Source organism: Trachypithecus francoisi, unplaced genomic scaffold (genome assembly GCF_009764315.1).
Source record: "Trachypithecus francoisi isolate TF-2019V2 unplaced genomic scaffold, Tfra_2.0 Lachesis_group10, whole genome shotgun sequence".
Taxonomy (NCBI): Eukaryota; Metazoa; Chordata; class Mammalia; order Primates; family Cercopithecidae; genus Trachypithecus; species Trachypithecus francoisi.
In genome coordinates, this window is record NW_022681455.1 from 54,758,594 (window position 1) to 54,773,857 (window position 15,264).

The window sequence follows — 15,264 nt, forward strand, 5'->3', positions numbered from 1 at the left end:
CAGTGAGAACACTTGGACACAGGGTGGGGAACATCACACACCAGGGCCTGTCATGGGGTGGGGGAAGGGACGAGGGATAGCATTAGGAGAAACATCTAATGTAAATGATGAGTTAACAGGTGCAGCACACCAACATGGCACATGTATATATATGTAACAAATCTGCACGTTGTGCACATGTAACCTAGAACTTAAAGTATAATAAAAAAAAGAAATAAAATAAAATTTTAAAAAATGATGTAAAAGCACATGCTCCCATAACAGAAAACTCAATGCAGTTCTAATCACAACACTAGAGAGATATATCAAAGTAGAAGAAAACAGTTCCATAGAGGACAGATAAATATATGAGTGAAAGGGACTTTTAAAAATTGACGATCTTAGATAATGAAGGATATTTTTTAAAAAGGCATTTGCTTAACCTTACAGAATTATGAAGGATATGGATAACATGCTTAAAGATTTGTTCACGTGGCATACCAGAATCATTACACGGAGTGCTCTTCCAAAAGCTTCTAATGGAAGCATCAGGGCAATTATTTCAAAGAGGGCTCTCTACACCCTCATAGTAATACACACTGACAATATTAGGAGCCATGTGAAGGCTATTAAATAAGTTTTATAGGTGAGAGAACAACAATGCACTACTAATCAAAGCTAAGATGTTTTTAGTGAGGGAGCCATAGCCTTCTAATCTTTCTTGGAATCACTGTTAATAGAGGGAAAGAGAGAATGTATATTCTGTGAGAAGAAAAAAACATAATGAGAAAAGATGATTCTGTGCTTGTTGTGGCTTGTGCATTCTACTAGGTGGTTTCATGGAGTCATTTCATGTGCTCCTCACAGTAACTGTTGTGGAGGTAAAATATGAAAATAAGTAACTTATTCAAGTAAATACAAGATGAAGAAATAGATCTAAGATCTACAGATGTCAATGCTTTTTTTCCCTTTTACTATGCCCAAGTATTTATTCAATGACTACACATTGAGCACCTACCAAATGTGCCTTGCACTGAGAGCACACTAGTGAACAGGCAACAATTTTCCTGACATTGCAGGGTTTATGTGTTAGACACAAGTGAATCTAGAGCCAAATAGGAGTTAGAGTAAATTTCTGTGAAGAAATACACAACTGCTGTGAAGAAAGCAAGGTGAAAGAAACAGCAACAAGATAAAGGATGTGGTGGAGGTACTATGGTATGCAATCAAGGCTTTTGTGAGAAAGGGACGTTTCAGAGATCCGAGCAAAGTGAGGAAATGAGACACAGGACTCTACCAAAAATTCATTCCAAGCAGAATGAACAGTAAGTGCATAGGTAAGTAGGCAGAAATGAGGAGTGATCTTCATGTCTTCAAGAAACAAGACAGTGTGACTAGAGAAGAGCAAGAAAACTGGGTTTGTTAGCAGTCCAAGTTTTCTACAGTGTCAGAAAATAATTGATGCCATGTGTTTAATTATCTATAAAAGGAGGGACTTGAATATTTAAAGGACTTACAAAGGAGGGTATGCTGGGAACAGAGATTGAAAGAAGTCAGAGATGTGGGAGTAAAACCGGCAGAGGATGATGGAAGAACAATGGAGCATTTCAGGAAGAACAATAGAAGCAATCACTTTACATGCAGCTGAGAGGTAGGATGAAGACCGAAATATGCCCACTGTGTTGCTCAACATGGAGATCCCGACTGTGGTGATTTTCCAGCAATTCAAAAGAGGAAGAATAGCCTTTTCAACAAACAGTGCTGGAACAATTGAACAGCCATTGGAAAAAAAAAAAAATACCTGACTCGACCTAAGTCTCACACCTTCTATAAAAATTAACTCAAAGTTAATCATAAACTTAAATATAGCACATAAAACATAAAACTTGAAGAAAAAACATAGAATAGAACATATTTGGGATCTGGAGATAAGCAAAGAGTTCTTAGATGTTACACTAAAAGCCCAACTCGTAAAAGAAAACATTGATAGATTGGACCTCATCAAAACAAAAAAAATTTGTTATTTGAAAGACCCCAGACTAGGCGTGGTGGCTCACACCTGTAATCCCAGCACTTCAAATCACACCTTCCATAAAAATTAACTCAAAGTTAATCATAAACTTAAATATAACACATAAAACTATAAAACTTGTAGAAAAAAAGCATACAATAGAACATATTTGGAATCTGGAGATAAGCAAAGAGTTCTTAGATGTTACACTAAAAGTCCAACTCATAAAAGAAAAGATTGATAGATTGACATCATCAAAATAAAAAATTTTGTCATTTGAAATGCCCCAGGCCAGGAGCAGCGGCTCACACCTGTAATCTTTCTTGGAATCACTGTTAATAGAGGCCGAGGCAGATGGATTGCTTCAGGTCAGGAGTTCAAGAATAGCCTGACCAACATGGTAAAACTCCATCTCTACAAAAAATACAAAAATTAGCTGGGCATGGTGGTAGCGCCTGTAATTCCAGCTACTCAGGAGGCTGAGGCAGGAGAATTGCTGGAAGCCAGGAGGCAGAGGATGCAATAAGCCGAGATTGTGCCACTGCACTCCATCCTGGACAACAGGGCAAGACTCCATCTCCAAAAAAAAAAAAAGAAGAAGAAGCCAGGCATGGTGGCTCACGTCTGTAATCCCAGCACTTTGGGAGACCGAGATGGGTGGATCACCTGAGATCAGGTGTTCGAGACCAGCCTGGCCAACATGGTGTAACCACATCTCTACTAAATATACAAAAATTAGCCAGGTGTAGTGGCGCATGCCTGTAATCCCAGCTACTCAGGAGGCTGCGACAGGAGAATCGCTTGAACCCAGGAGGTGGAGGTTGCAGTGATCCGAGATCATGCCACTGCAGTCCAGCCTGGGCAACAGAGTAAGACTCCATCCACCCACCAAAACGGCCACATTCACAGGATGAAAAGACAAACTATACACTGGGAGAAAATATTTCTGAGTCATGCATCTAACAGAGTATATCTAGAGGATTCTTAAAACTAAAAAATTAAAAAAAAAAAAAACTGAACTTTTTTTTTTTCCCAGACAGAGCTGGAGTGCAGTGGCAAAATCTCAGCTCACTGAAGCCTGTCTCCTACCTCAGCTTCCCAAGTAGCTGGGACTACAGGTACGTACCACCACACCCAGCTAATTCTTCTCTGTATTTTTTATTTTTTTTTTGTAGACATGGGTTTCCTCCATGCATCCCAGGCTGGTCTCAAACTCCTGGCCTCAGACAACCTGCCCACCTCAGCCTCCCAAGGTGCTGGGATTACAAACATTAGCCACTGCATCTGGCCAACAGCTCAGTTTAATAATGGACAAAAACTCATTTCACCAAGAAGGAGAGACGGATGGTAGAAAAGGAGATAATCACATGAAAAGATATTCATTATTATTAGCCATCAGAAAAATACAAGTAAAATCCACAATGAGATGTCACTACACACCTATTGGAACAGCTGAATTTTTTTTTTTAAATCATACTTTGGTTCTTAGCAAGTATTTAGCAAGCATCAAGTGTTTATTAGTATCAATATTTATTGACAAGTTTTTTAAAGATATAAACATGGTTATAAAAATGATTTTGATATATGTATACATTATATTTAGTATTATTTTTAAGTCAAACATTTAGTATAAATTGTCTTATTTGGCAAGTAACCACTACATAAATCACATTTTGTGGAAAGAAATGTAAAAGTGAGAATTTAGAAATGTTTTAAGATACGTAGAGCTTCATGTGAAATTATGTTTTAAGCATTGTTTCCCTAGTTAGAAAAGATGGGAAGCAAGCATTAAAACAAATCAATATAGTCTAATATAATTAAGCTATTCAAAAATATTCTGTTATGGTTTTTTTCATTTGCTAATGCCTCCTATACCATGCATACAAAGTGTAGACAATTCTGCCACGGAATACTCAGTGATCCAACCTACAACAGAATGAAGAATATTCCTGTAATTTAAAAATGAAAACATTTGATTATGTTGCACTGAAATATCCTGTGATACTGTGTTACTTATATAGAAAGCACATCTGTATTAGTCTGTTCTTGCATTGCTATAAAGAACTACCTGAGACTGGGTAATTTATGAAGAAAAGAGTTTTTACTGACCCACAGTTCTGCAGGCTGCACAGGAAGCATGGCTGGAAGGGCCTCAGGAAACTTAAAATCATCATGGAAGGTGAAGGGGAAACAGGCATATCTTACATGGCCTGAGAAGGAGGAATAGAGTGAAAGGAAAGGTGCTAAACACTTTTAAACCACCAGATCTCATGAGAACTCACTTACTATCACAAGAACAGCAAGGGGAAGGTCCACCCCCATGATCCAATCACGTCCCACCAGGCCCCTCTCCAACATTGGGGATTACAATTAGACATGAGATTTGGGTAGGGATTTGAAGTTTGTCATTACTATGCATATTTTTGTAAATGTATTCTATATATGTCTTACTACACATACTTTTGTAAATTTATTCTATATGTGTCTTTCTATAAACTAAATAATTTCTGGAAAAATTGTTTTGCATGCTTTTGAACTATACATACAGTGATAAGACTGTACATATTGCATAAGACTCTTATGCATAACTCTTATTGCATAAGACTATATATTGCATAAGACTCTTTTGTGAAAAAATTAACTTTCTAATTTATTGTTATAAATGTAACTCTAATTTCTAGCAATCTGCTAGATCTTTCTCTTTATTTGAATTGTCTCTTGGTTTTTTCTTTATTAGTCTAGCTAATAATATTGGTAGTGGCCGACCTATATTATTTATTCTTTCAATGAACCAATACTTGGTTTTGCTGAATCTTTTGTATGGTTTTTCACGTCTCAGTTTCATTCAGTTCAGCTCTAATTTTGGTTATTTTTTGTCTTCTGCTAGTTTTGGGGTTGGTTGGCTCTTGTTTTTCTCATTCTTCTAGGTGTGGTGTTAGGTTGTTAATCTAAGATCTTTCTAACTTTTTGATGTGGACATTTAGTGCTGTACATTTCCCTCTTAACACTGTCTTAGCTGTTTCCCAGAGATTCTGGTATGTTGTTTCTTTGCTCTTTTTATTTATTTATTTATTTATTTTGAGATGGAGTTTTGCTCTGTCACCCAGGCTAGAGTGCAGTGGCATGATCTCAGCTCACTGCAACTCTGCCTCCTGGGTTCAAGCGATTCTCCTGTTTCAGCCACCTGAGTAGCTGAGATTACAGACACACACCACTATGCCCAACTAATTTTTGTATATTTAGTAGAGACTGGGTTTCGCCATGTTGGCAAGACTGGTCTCAAACTCCTAACCTCAGGTGATCTGCCTGCCTCAGCCTCCCAAAGTGCTGTGATTACAGGCGTAAGCCACGGCACCCAGCCTGTTTTGATTAGTTTCAAATAACTTATTGATTTGTGCTTTAATTTCATTGTTTACCCAAGAGTCATTCAGAAGCAGGGTGTTTAATTTACATATAATTGTATTATTTTGACTGATTTTCTTGGCCTTAATTTCTACTTTCATTACATTGTGGTCTAAGAATGTGATTCATATAATTTTAGTTTTTTGAATTTGCTGAGAAGTGTTTTATGGTTAATAGCATGGTTGAGTTTAGTGTATGTGCCCTGTGCAAATGAGAAGAACGTATATTCTGTTGTTTTTGGGTGGAGTTCTGTAGATATTTGTTACGTCCATTCAGTCAAGTGTAGAGTTCAGTTCCTAAATATCTTTGTTTGCTTTCTACCTCAATGATTTGTCTAACATTGTCAGTAGAATGCTAAAGTCTCCTACTATTATTGTGTGGTTATCTAAATCTTTTCGAAGGTCTATAAAAGCTTGCTTTATGAATCTGGGTGCTCCTATGTCAGTTGCATATATGTTTAGAAGAGTTAACCCTTCTTGTTGAATTGAACTCTTTACCATTACATAATGTTCTTATTTGTCTTTTTTGATCATTGTTGGTTGAAAAATCTGTTTTGTCTGAAATAAGAATAGCAATCCTTGATTTTTGTTTTTGTTTTGTTTCTTTGTTTGCTTAGTAGATTTTTCTCCGTCTCTTTACTTTGAGCCTATGGGTGTTATTGCATGTGAGATGAGTCTCTTGAAGACAGTATCCAGTTGTTTCTTCCTTCTTTATCCAATTTGTCACTTGTGCCTTTTAATTGGGGCATTTAACCTGTTTACATTCAGTGTTAATATTAATATGTGTGGATTTGATCCTGTCATGGTGGTGTTGGCTGGTTGTATATAGACTTGATTATATAGTTACTTTATAGTGTGAGTGGTCTATGTAATTGTGTTTTTGTAGTCACTGTTGACAGTCTTTTGTTTCCATATTTAGGACTCCCTTAAGAACCTCTTGTGAGGTGGGTCTGGTGGTAACAAATTCCCTTAGCATTCGCTTGTCTGAAAAGGATCTTATTTCTCCTTTGCATATGAAGCTTAGTTTGGCTGGATATAAAATTATTGTTTGGAGTTTGTTTTTCTTTAAGGATGCCTAATATAGGCCCCTAATCTCTTCTGGCTTGTAGGGTTTCTGTTGAAAGGTCCACTGTTAGCCTGTTGGGATTCCCTTGGTAGGTGACCTGCCCGTTCTCTCTTGCTGCCTTTAAAATTTTTATTTTCATGTTGACCTTGTGAAATCTGATGACTATGTGTCTTGGGGATGGTCATCTTGTATAGTATCTTGCAGGGGTCTCTGCATTTCCTGAATTTGAATGTTGGTTTCTCTAGTGAGGTTGGGATAATTTTCATGGGTGATATCCTCCAATATGTTTTCCAACTTGCTTACCTTTTCACCCTGTCTTTCAGGGACACCAATGAGTTGCAGATTTCGTTTGTTTACATAATCCCATATTTCTTGGAGATTTTGTTTACTATTTTTCATTCTTTTTAAAATTTTTGTCTGACTGTGTTATTTTGGAGAGCCAGTCTTCAAGCTCTGAGATTCTTTCCTCAGCTTGGTGTATTTTGCTGTTAATACTTGTGATTGTGTTATGAAATTCATGTAGTGAGTTTGTTATCTCTATCAGGTCAGTTTCTTTCTTAAAATGGCCATTTTGTCTTTCAGCTCCTGTATCACTTTATTGTAATTCCTTAGATTCATTAGTTTGAGTTTCAATTTTCTCCTCAATCTCAATGATCTTTATTCTTACCCATATTCTGAATTCTATGCCTGTTTTTTTTTGTTTTTCTTTGTTTTTTTTCTTTTTCAGCCATTTCAGCCTGATTAAGAACCATTGTTGGTTCTAGTGTGAGAACTAGTGTGATTGTATATAGGTGAGAAGACACTCTGGCGTTTTGAGTTGCCAGAGATCTTGTGCTGGTTCTTTTTCGTCTGTGTGGGCTGATATTCCTTTTGTATGCATTTTGTTTGTGTTATGTTTTTTGTTTGTTTGTTTGTTTTTGGCAGAGTCTCGCTCTGTCGCCAGGCTGGAGTGTGGTGGTGCCATCTTGGCTCACTGCAACCTCTGACTCCCTGGTTCAAGTGATTCTCTTGCTTTAGCCTCCCCAGTACCTGGGATTACAGGCACACATCACCATGCCCAGCTAATTTTTGTATTTTTAGTAGAGATGGGGTGTCACCGTGTTAGCCAGGATGGTCTCGAACTCCTGACCTTGTGACGCACCCTCCTCAGCCTCCCAAAGTGCTGGGATTACAGGCGTGAGTCACCACGCCTAGTCTGTATGGGTTTATTTTTGTTTTGTTTGGTTTGCTTTTATCTTCTTGGATACCCTTGGGAAGCTGACTGTGGCATAAAGTAGATTCAGCTTACTGGCTTCAATTCTGGAAAATTTCAGGGGGCCAAGACTCAGCTCAGCACTCCTGAACTGTATGTTATAACTCACTGAGGCTGGTACCTGGTCCCTGGCTTTGTTCTCTGTCTATTCACAGTTGGGAATCTGTTACATTGGAGGGGATCGAGGTATTCCTGGTCTTCTGGCCTCAACACCCCCACACGGGGGTCCAGGCCAAAGTCGAGGTGGTGGCAATAGGATCCATGCTTGCCTGCATGTGCCAACAGCCAAAGTGGTGTGGCAGTGTGCATGTGTGTTGGCTGGGGCAGATAAATGGTGGGAACCTTTGCCTTAGTTTTCATAGGCGCTGTATATTGGCAAAGTATTCTGGTGTTGTATTTAGGGCTGCGATCCAGTAGTTGGTGCTTAAAAGTGTCAGCCAGCAGGTAGGCTCTTACTCTGGGCATAACTCTTTGGGGTTTTGGCACAGTTGGAAGTAGTGTTCTATGGTTGTGGGGCAAGGTCCACTTGTGTACCTTGGAGGCGCCCCCTCTGATTACTGGCTTCCTGCCCCCATTTCTTTTGTTGAGTGTTCTGGTCCATGCGGCTCCCTCAGACGGGCTGCAGTTGGAAGACAGGCCATATTCTTGATGTATAGGCCTTGCAGTAGGAGGCACACCCCACTCCTCCATTGGCCTGAGAACCCGGGAGTCTTACCTGTCTCAGTGATCTGAGAGTGAGCGCTCCTCCCTGCTTGGGCACCACTGGAGCCAGCAAGTCCCTCTTGGCCAGGAGCTGGGGGGTATAGGGTCAACTAATCAGCTGTCCAGGTGCTTTCCCGGGGACCATGGGGTTGCGCCTGCCACAGAGCTCAGGCAGGATAGGGAAAGCTGGGCTGGAATCTCTAGCAGGTGTGGTCTCTCTGGCTATAGGAGGCGAGAGTGGGTGGAGTTGCCTACTGAATTCAGGCAGAAGTAGTACTGCTGGGCTGGACGCTCTAGCAGTAGTGGCCCACCCAGATACCAGTGTTGGGGGTCGGTGGAGTTGCCTTCCCTGCCATCCAAGTACTTCCCAGGACAACAGGGAGGCTGCACCCACCAGCTGAGTTCAGGCAGAGGCAGGACTGCTGGACCAGCTTCCGGTCCCAAGCCTTGTCTGGTGAGGGGGAGTGGAGCAATCTTACTGCTCCTAGGTACTTCAACTGCAGCCTCTGTTAGAGCTATGGTGCTGATGGCAGTGTGTTCTGGGGTCCAAGACTTGTAGAGGTCCCCTTGGATTTGGGAGTTGCCTCTTTAAATATTGGGTGGCTCTCTGCCTCTCTTTAGATATGCAGTGGGGTTGGGGGGCTTGGGGATGGGTGTGTAGGCACAGGGAGTCTCCCATCCTCAGTATTGTACTGGTCCCTGTGGAGAGTGTGAATCCCCCTGGGGGCTCTAACTCACTCACTCACTCACCCTTTCCCGTGTAGGGCAGCTTCTCCTGGCCTCAAGTTGATCCCAGAGAAGCAGCTGCCTAGCTTGGCTCCTCTCTGCTCTCTGCCCCCCTTGGCGGCCTGGATGGATGCTCACATGGTTTCTTAGGTGCTCAACTTGGAAGGTTACTGTTCACTAGCCCTTTTGTTTCCTCTCTGTGAGAATGGCACATATGAGCTGCTTCTAGTCTGCAATCTTGACCCAATATCCTAAATTTTAAATATGGCCCTAACTCATATACAAGGCTACATAACTATGTAAACAAGGCTACATAACTATGCAGAATTACTTGTGGGACAGGTCCCTAATGTATACACATTTGGGGTTTACAAATCTTCACATTTATGAACTACTGTTTCAAAGTGAGTCAACCAATTAACAGCCCCACTAATGGCATTTGAGAGTTCCAACTTCTTCACAGCCTCACCAAGATGGATATTGCAAAACCATCTAATTTTTGCTAATTCAATGGGTGTATACTGGCATTTTATTATTGTTTTCATTTGTTTTTCTTATATTTTTATACATTAATATGTTAAGAGAAGAAAAAATGTCATTAGCCATTCCATTACTGGCCAGTCATATTTCCCCTTCTCTGAAATGCCTGTTCATATTTTTGCCTGTATTTTCTTATTGTGCTATTCATCTTTTTTAAACTGAGTTTTTGGAGATTTTTTATGTTTTCTGAATATAATTCTTATGTTAAATAGAAGATTATGGCTTATTTTTAGATTTTACAACTTTTTAATATGTAAAAATGTTTCTTAGTCGTAATAATTTCAAATGTAACAATTTTTTAATGTGGTATATTTAATGTGTTTTGTTTAATAATTTTTTTGCTTCATTAAGGTCACAAAGTTATATTTTTCCAGTTTTAAAGTCTTGCTTTTTACATTTAAGTCTTTGATCCACATGGACTTGATGTGTTTTGGCATGATGTAATGCTCAAATCTAATTTTATGTTTTTCTCTAGGATAACTTGCTTTCTTAATACCATTTTTAAAGTAGCCCAACATTACTCTATTCTGACATCTATCAAACTCTCAAATACAAGAAGAGATCCTGCCGTATCAATTGAAATAGTATCATGTCACTGAGGATTTTGGTATTTCATTTCTGTATTGTTTTCTTTTTTTTCTTTTTTTTTTTTTTTTGAGACAGAGTCTCGCTGTGTCACCCAGGTTGGAGTGCAGTGGCACTATCTCACCTCACTGCAACCTCTGCCACCTGGGTTCAAGAGATTCTCCTGCCTCAGCCTCCTGAGCAGCTGGGATTCTAGGCACACATCAAGACCGGCTAATTTTTGTATTTTTAGTAGGAACGGGGTATCACCATATTGGTCAGGCTGGTCTCAAACTCCTGACCTCGTGATCTGTCTCCCTCGGCCTCCCAAAGTTCTGGGATTACAGGCGTGAACCACCATGCCCAGCTGTATTCCGTTTTCAATACCCACTACATTAATCACTGTAGCTTTATAATACCACGTGATTATCTGGTAGCTTAACTTCTGTTGTCTGCTTTGTTTTGTTTTGTTTTTCCCAAACTGTCTTTGTTTTGGGCTCTTCCCCATGAATTTTACTATCAACTTGTTGTAACTTCCTACTCCTCCCCTGAAAATGCCTTATAGACATATTGATTTATTTACTTATTTTATAGGTGAATTTTGGAAGAACTATAATAATACATTTTTCAATTCATTTACCCAATTTTTTGTAATCTTCAACATATTTCAATTTTTTGTATAAAAAGTCTGACATATTTTGATATATTTATTGTAAAGTTTCTAAAGTACAATACTTAATATGCTATTATAAATGAATTTTTTCTACTATATTTTTAATTAAACTTTGATTTTGAAATAATTCTAGATTCTTACGCAGTTATTACATGTAATCTAGACAAATCCATATAAACTTTCCATGTGTTATAAAAATAGATTCATAAGGCATGTAACTACTTGGAACTGGCTTTTTTTTACTCAGCATAATTCTCTAGAAATTTATCTAGATTGTTGCAAGTATCAATAGTTCCTTTTTATTTCTGAGTAGTTTTCCGTGATATGAATGAAGCAAAGTTTATTGAACAATTTACCTATTGAAGGACATATGGGTGGTTTCCAGTTTTTGGTTATTACAAGATGCTGTAAATATTTTCATATATGTTTGTGGGAATACAAGTCTTCCTTTCTTTAGAATAAATGCCCAGAAGTGCCATTACTGGGTTGTATGGTATTTGTATGTTTAGTTTTTAGAGAAACTCCAAACTATTTTTCCACTATGGATGTGCCATTTTATATTCCCACAAGCAATGTATGAGAGATCTAGCTACTCTGCATCCTTCCCAGTATTTTGTGCTGTCACTTAAAAAAAACACACACACACACACAGTTTAGCAACTCTGGTTGATGTGTAATGACACTCATATGGTTTTGATTTGCATGTTCCTAATAAATAATGATGTTAAACATCTTTCCATGTCCTTATTTGCCATCCGCATATCCTCTTCATCTCATGATATGGTTTTGCTGTGTCCTCACCCAAATCTCATATTGAATTATAGCTCCTATAACCCCCTGTGTCATGGGAGGGACCTGATGGGAGGTAATTGAATCATGGGTGTGGATTGTTCCCATGATTTTCTCCTGATAGGGAATAAGTCACATGAGAACTGGTGGTTTTATAAAAGGACAGTTCCCCTGCACACACTCTCTTGCCTGCCACCAGGTAAGACATCCTTTCCTTCATCTTCTGCCATGATTGTGAGGCCTCCCCAGTCATGTGGAACTGTGAGTCCATTAAACTTCTTTCCCTCATAAATTATCCAGTCTTGGGTATGTCTTTCTTAGCAGCATTAGAACAGACTAATACATCTCATTTGGCCATTTTCTAGAAGCATCATTTGTTTTTTACTCTTGAGTTTTGAGAGTTCTTTATATTCTAGATAGTCATCTTCTGTTGGATATGTTGTTTGAAATATTTTCTCCTAGTCTACAGCTTATCTTTATCTTCATAATGAGGACTTTCACAGAGCAAGAGTTTTTAATTTTAATGAAATCCAATGTATTTTTTTTCTTTTACGGCTCACACCTTTAGTGTCATATTTAAGAACTCTTTGCCAAGCTCTAGATTTCAAAGAATTTCTTCTATGTTTTTTCTAAACATAGAAGAAATGTTTTCTAAACATTTTATAGTTTTACGGTTTACATTTAAGTGAGTGATCCATTTCAAATTAGTTTTTGTAGGTGTCATGTTACTATAGATCAAGTTGTAATCTTTTGTCTATGGTTGGTCTATTTTGTCTTAATTTTTGTGAAGGGTATGTGTGGGTCTAGATTCAATTTTTTTGCATGTGGATATACAGTTTTTCTAGCACCATTTCTTCAAAAGCCTACCTTTGTGCCATTGAATTGCTTTTGCTCCTTTAACAAAGATCAGTTGACTATGTTTATATGGATTTCTTTCTGGGCTTTCTGTTCTCTTCCATTTATCTGTTTGTCCTTTCATCAGTACTAAAATATACTGATCAGTTAGTTTTATAGTATCAGTTAGTTTTATAGTTCTGAAGTCTGGTAGTGTCAGTCCTCTAACTTTGTTCTCCTTCAATGTCATGTTGGCTATTCTGCATATTTTGCCTCTCCGTATAAACTTTAGAATATGCTTGTTGATATCCACAAATTAATTTGCCAGGATTTTGACTGGCATTCCACTGAGTCTATAGATCAAGTTGGGAATAACTGATATCTTGACAACATTGATCTTTATATCCATTAATATGAAATATCTCTTTATTTAGTCCTTTGATTTCTTTTATCAGAGTTTTGTCATTCTCCTCACTAAATCTTGTACCCACTTGTTAGATTTATAGCTAAGTACTTCATTTGGGGAGTGCCAATGTAAAAGATATTTTGTATTTAATTTCAAATTCCACTTGTTCACTGTTGTCATATAGGAAATTGATGGGCTTTTGTATGTTAACTTTGTATCTTGAAACCTTGTTATAATTGTTTATTCAATCCAGAAGGGTTTTCTGGATGATTTTGTTAATACTCTGAATAGATGATCATGTCATCTGTGGACAAAAGCAATTTCACTTTTTACTTCTTAATCTGTATGCCTTTCATTTTTTTTTTTTTTCATTTTTTTTTTGCAGATCTTGGTTGGAAAGCTAGTTCCTCACCATTATACATCATGTTACTTGTAGATATTTTGTCTATATTCTTTCTCAAGTTGAGAAAAATTTCCCTCTAGTCTTACTTTGCTGAGAATTTTTAGCACAATTAGGTTTTAGTATCTGTCAAATACTTCTCCTGCATGTATTGTTATGTTCATATATTTTTCTTCTTGAGGCTGCTAATGTGATGGATTACATTAATTGATTTTAAATGTTCAACTAGCCTTGCAGACCTGAGATAAATCTCACTTGTTCATGGTAAATAATTACTTGTACACATTGTTGCATTCAATTTGCTAATATTCTGTTAAGGATTTTCGCATTTACGTTAATGAGAGATACTGGTCTGTAGTTTTCTTTTCTTGAAATGTCTTTGTCTCATTTTGGTATTAGGGTAATTCTGAACTCATAGAATTAATTACAAAGTATTCCTTCTGTTTCTATCATCTGAAAGAAGGTGTACAAAATTAGTATAATTTTTTCCTGAAGTGTTTAATAGACTTCATCAATAAACTTATTTAAGCCTTGTAAGATATTTTTTAATTTAAAAAACTATAAATTAAATTTCCTTAATAGTTAAAAATATTATTTAAAAGTCTATTTCGTTTTGGGTGAGTTGTGGTAATTTGTGTTTTTTAAGGAATTGGCACATTTCATTTAAGTTGTCAAATTTACGTGTTAGAATTGTTCATAGTATTTGTTCTCTTATTATCCTTTAGATATCTGCAGGGCCTGTAGTAGTATCTCCTGTTTCATTATTTATGTTGGTAATTTCTATTTTCTTGCTCTTTTTCTTTGTCAGTTTTGCTAGATATTTGTTAACTTTATTAATTTTTTCACAAAACCTGTGAACCTAGGTTTTGCTTCATTGCTTTCTCTTTATGATTTTTCTTCTTTCAATTTTACTGATTTCTGCTACCTTTATTATATTATTTCTTCTGCTTGTATTGGGTATAGTTTGCTCTTCTTTTTCTAGGCTTTTAAGATACAAGCCTAGATTACTGACTTGAGACTTTTCCACTTATCTAATGTATGCATATAGGGCCATCAGCATCCCTGTCTTCACTGCCTTCATTGTATCCCTCAAATGTTGATATGTTTTATTTAAATAAATAAATTTATTTCTAGGTAATTTATTTTATTGCTGTAGCTGTTGTAAATGGAATTGTTTTCTTGATTTTTTAAAGATAGCTTGCTATTGGCATATAGAAATGCTAGTGATTTTTGTATTTTGGTTTTGTATCCTGCAGCTTTAGTGAATTCATTTATTAGTTCTAACAGTATATTAATATAGTCTTAGAATTTTCTATGTATAAAATTATGTCATCTGTAAACAGAGACAATTTCAATTCCTTCCTTTTACGCTGGGTGCTCATTATTTCTTTCTGTTGCCTAATTGCTCTGGCTGGGACTTCGAGTATTATGTTGAATAAAAATGGTGAAAGTGGGCATCCTTGTCTTGCTCTAGGTTTTAGAAGAAAAACTTTCAATGTTTCCCCCACTTAGCATGTTGTTAGCTGGGGGTTTGTTATATGCAGCCTTTATGGTATTGAAGTATGTTTTTTCTATACCTAATTTGTTGGGTGTTTTTATTATAGGATTCAATTTAAAGGATATTGAATTTTATCAAATACTTTTTCTGTGTCTATAGAGATCATCATGTGGTTTTTGTCCTTGGTTCTGTGAATGTGATACATCACATTTATTAATTTGCATATGTTAAACCATCCTAGGATCTTTGGGGTGAATCCCACTTGATCATGGTGAATTAGCTTTTCAATTGAGGCTTTTTGCATCAGTTTTCACCAGGGATATTGGCCTGTAGTTTTGTTTTTTTTTTTTATATTGTGTCTTTGTCTGATTTGGTTATCAGGGTGATTATGGCTTCATAGGGTGAGTCTGGAAGAATTTTATT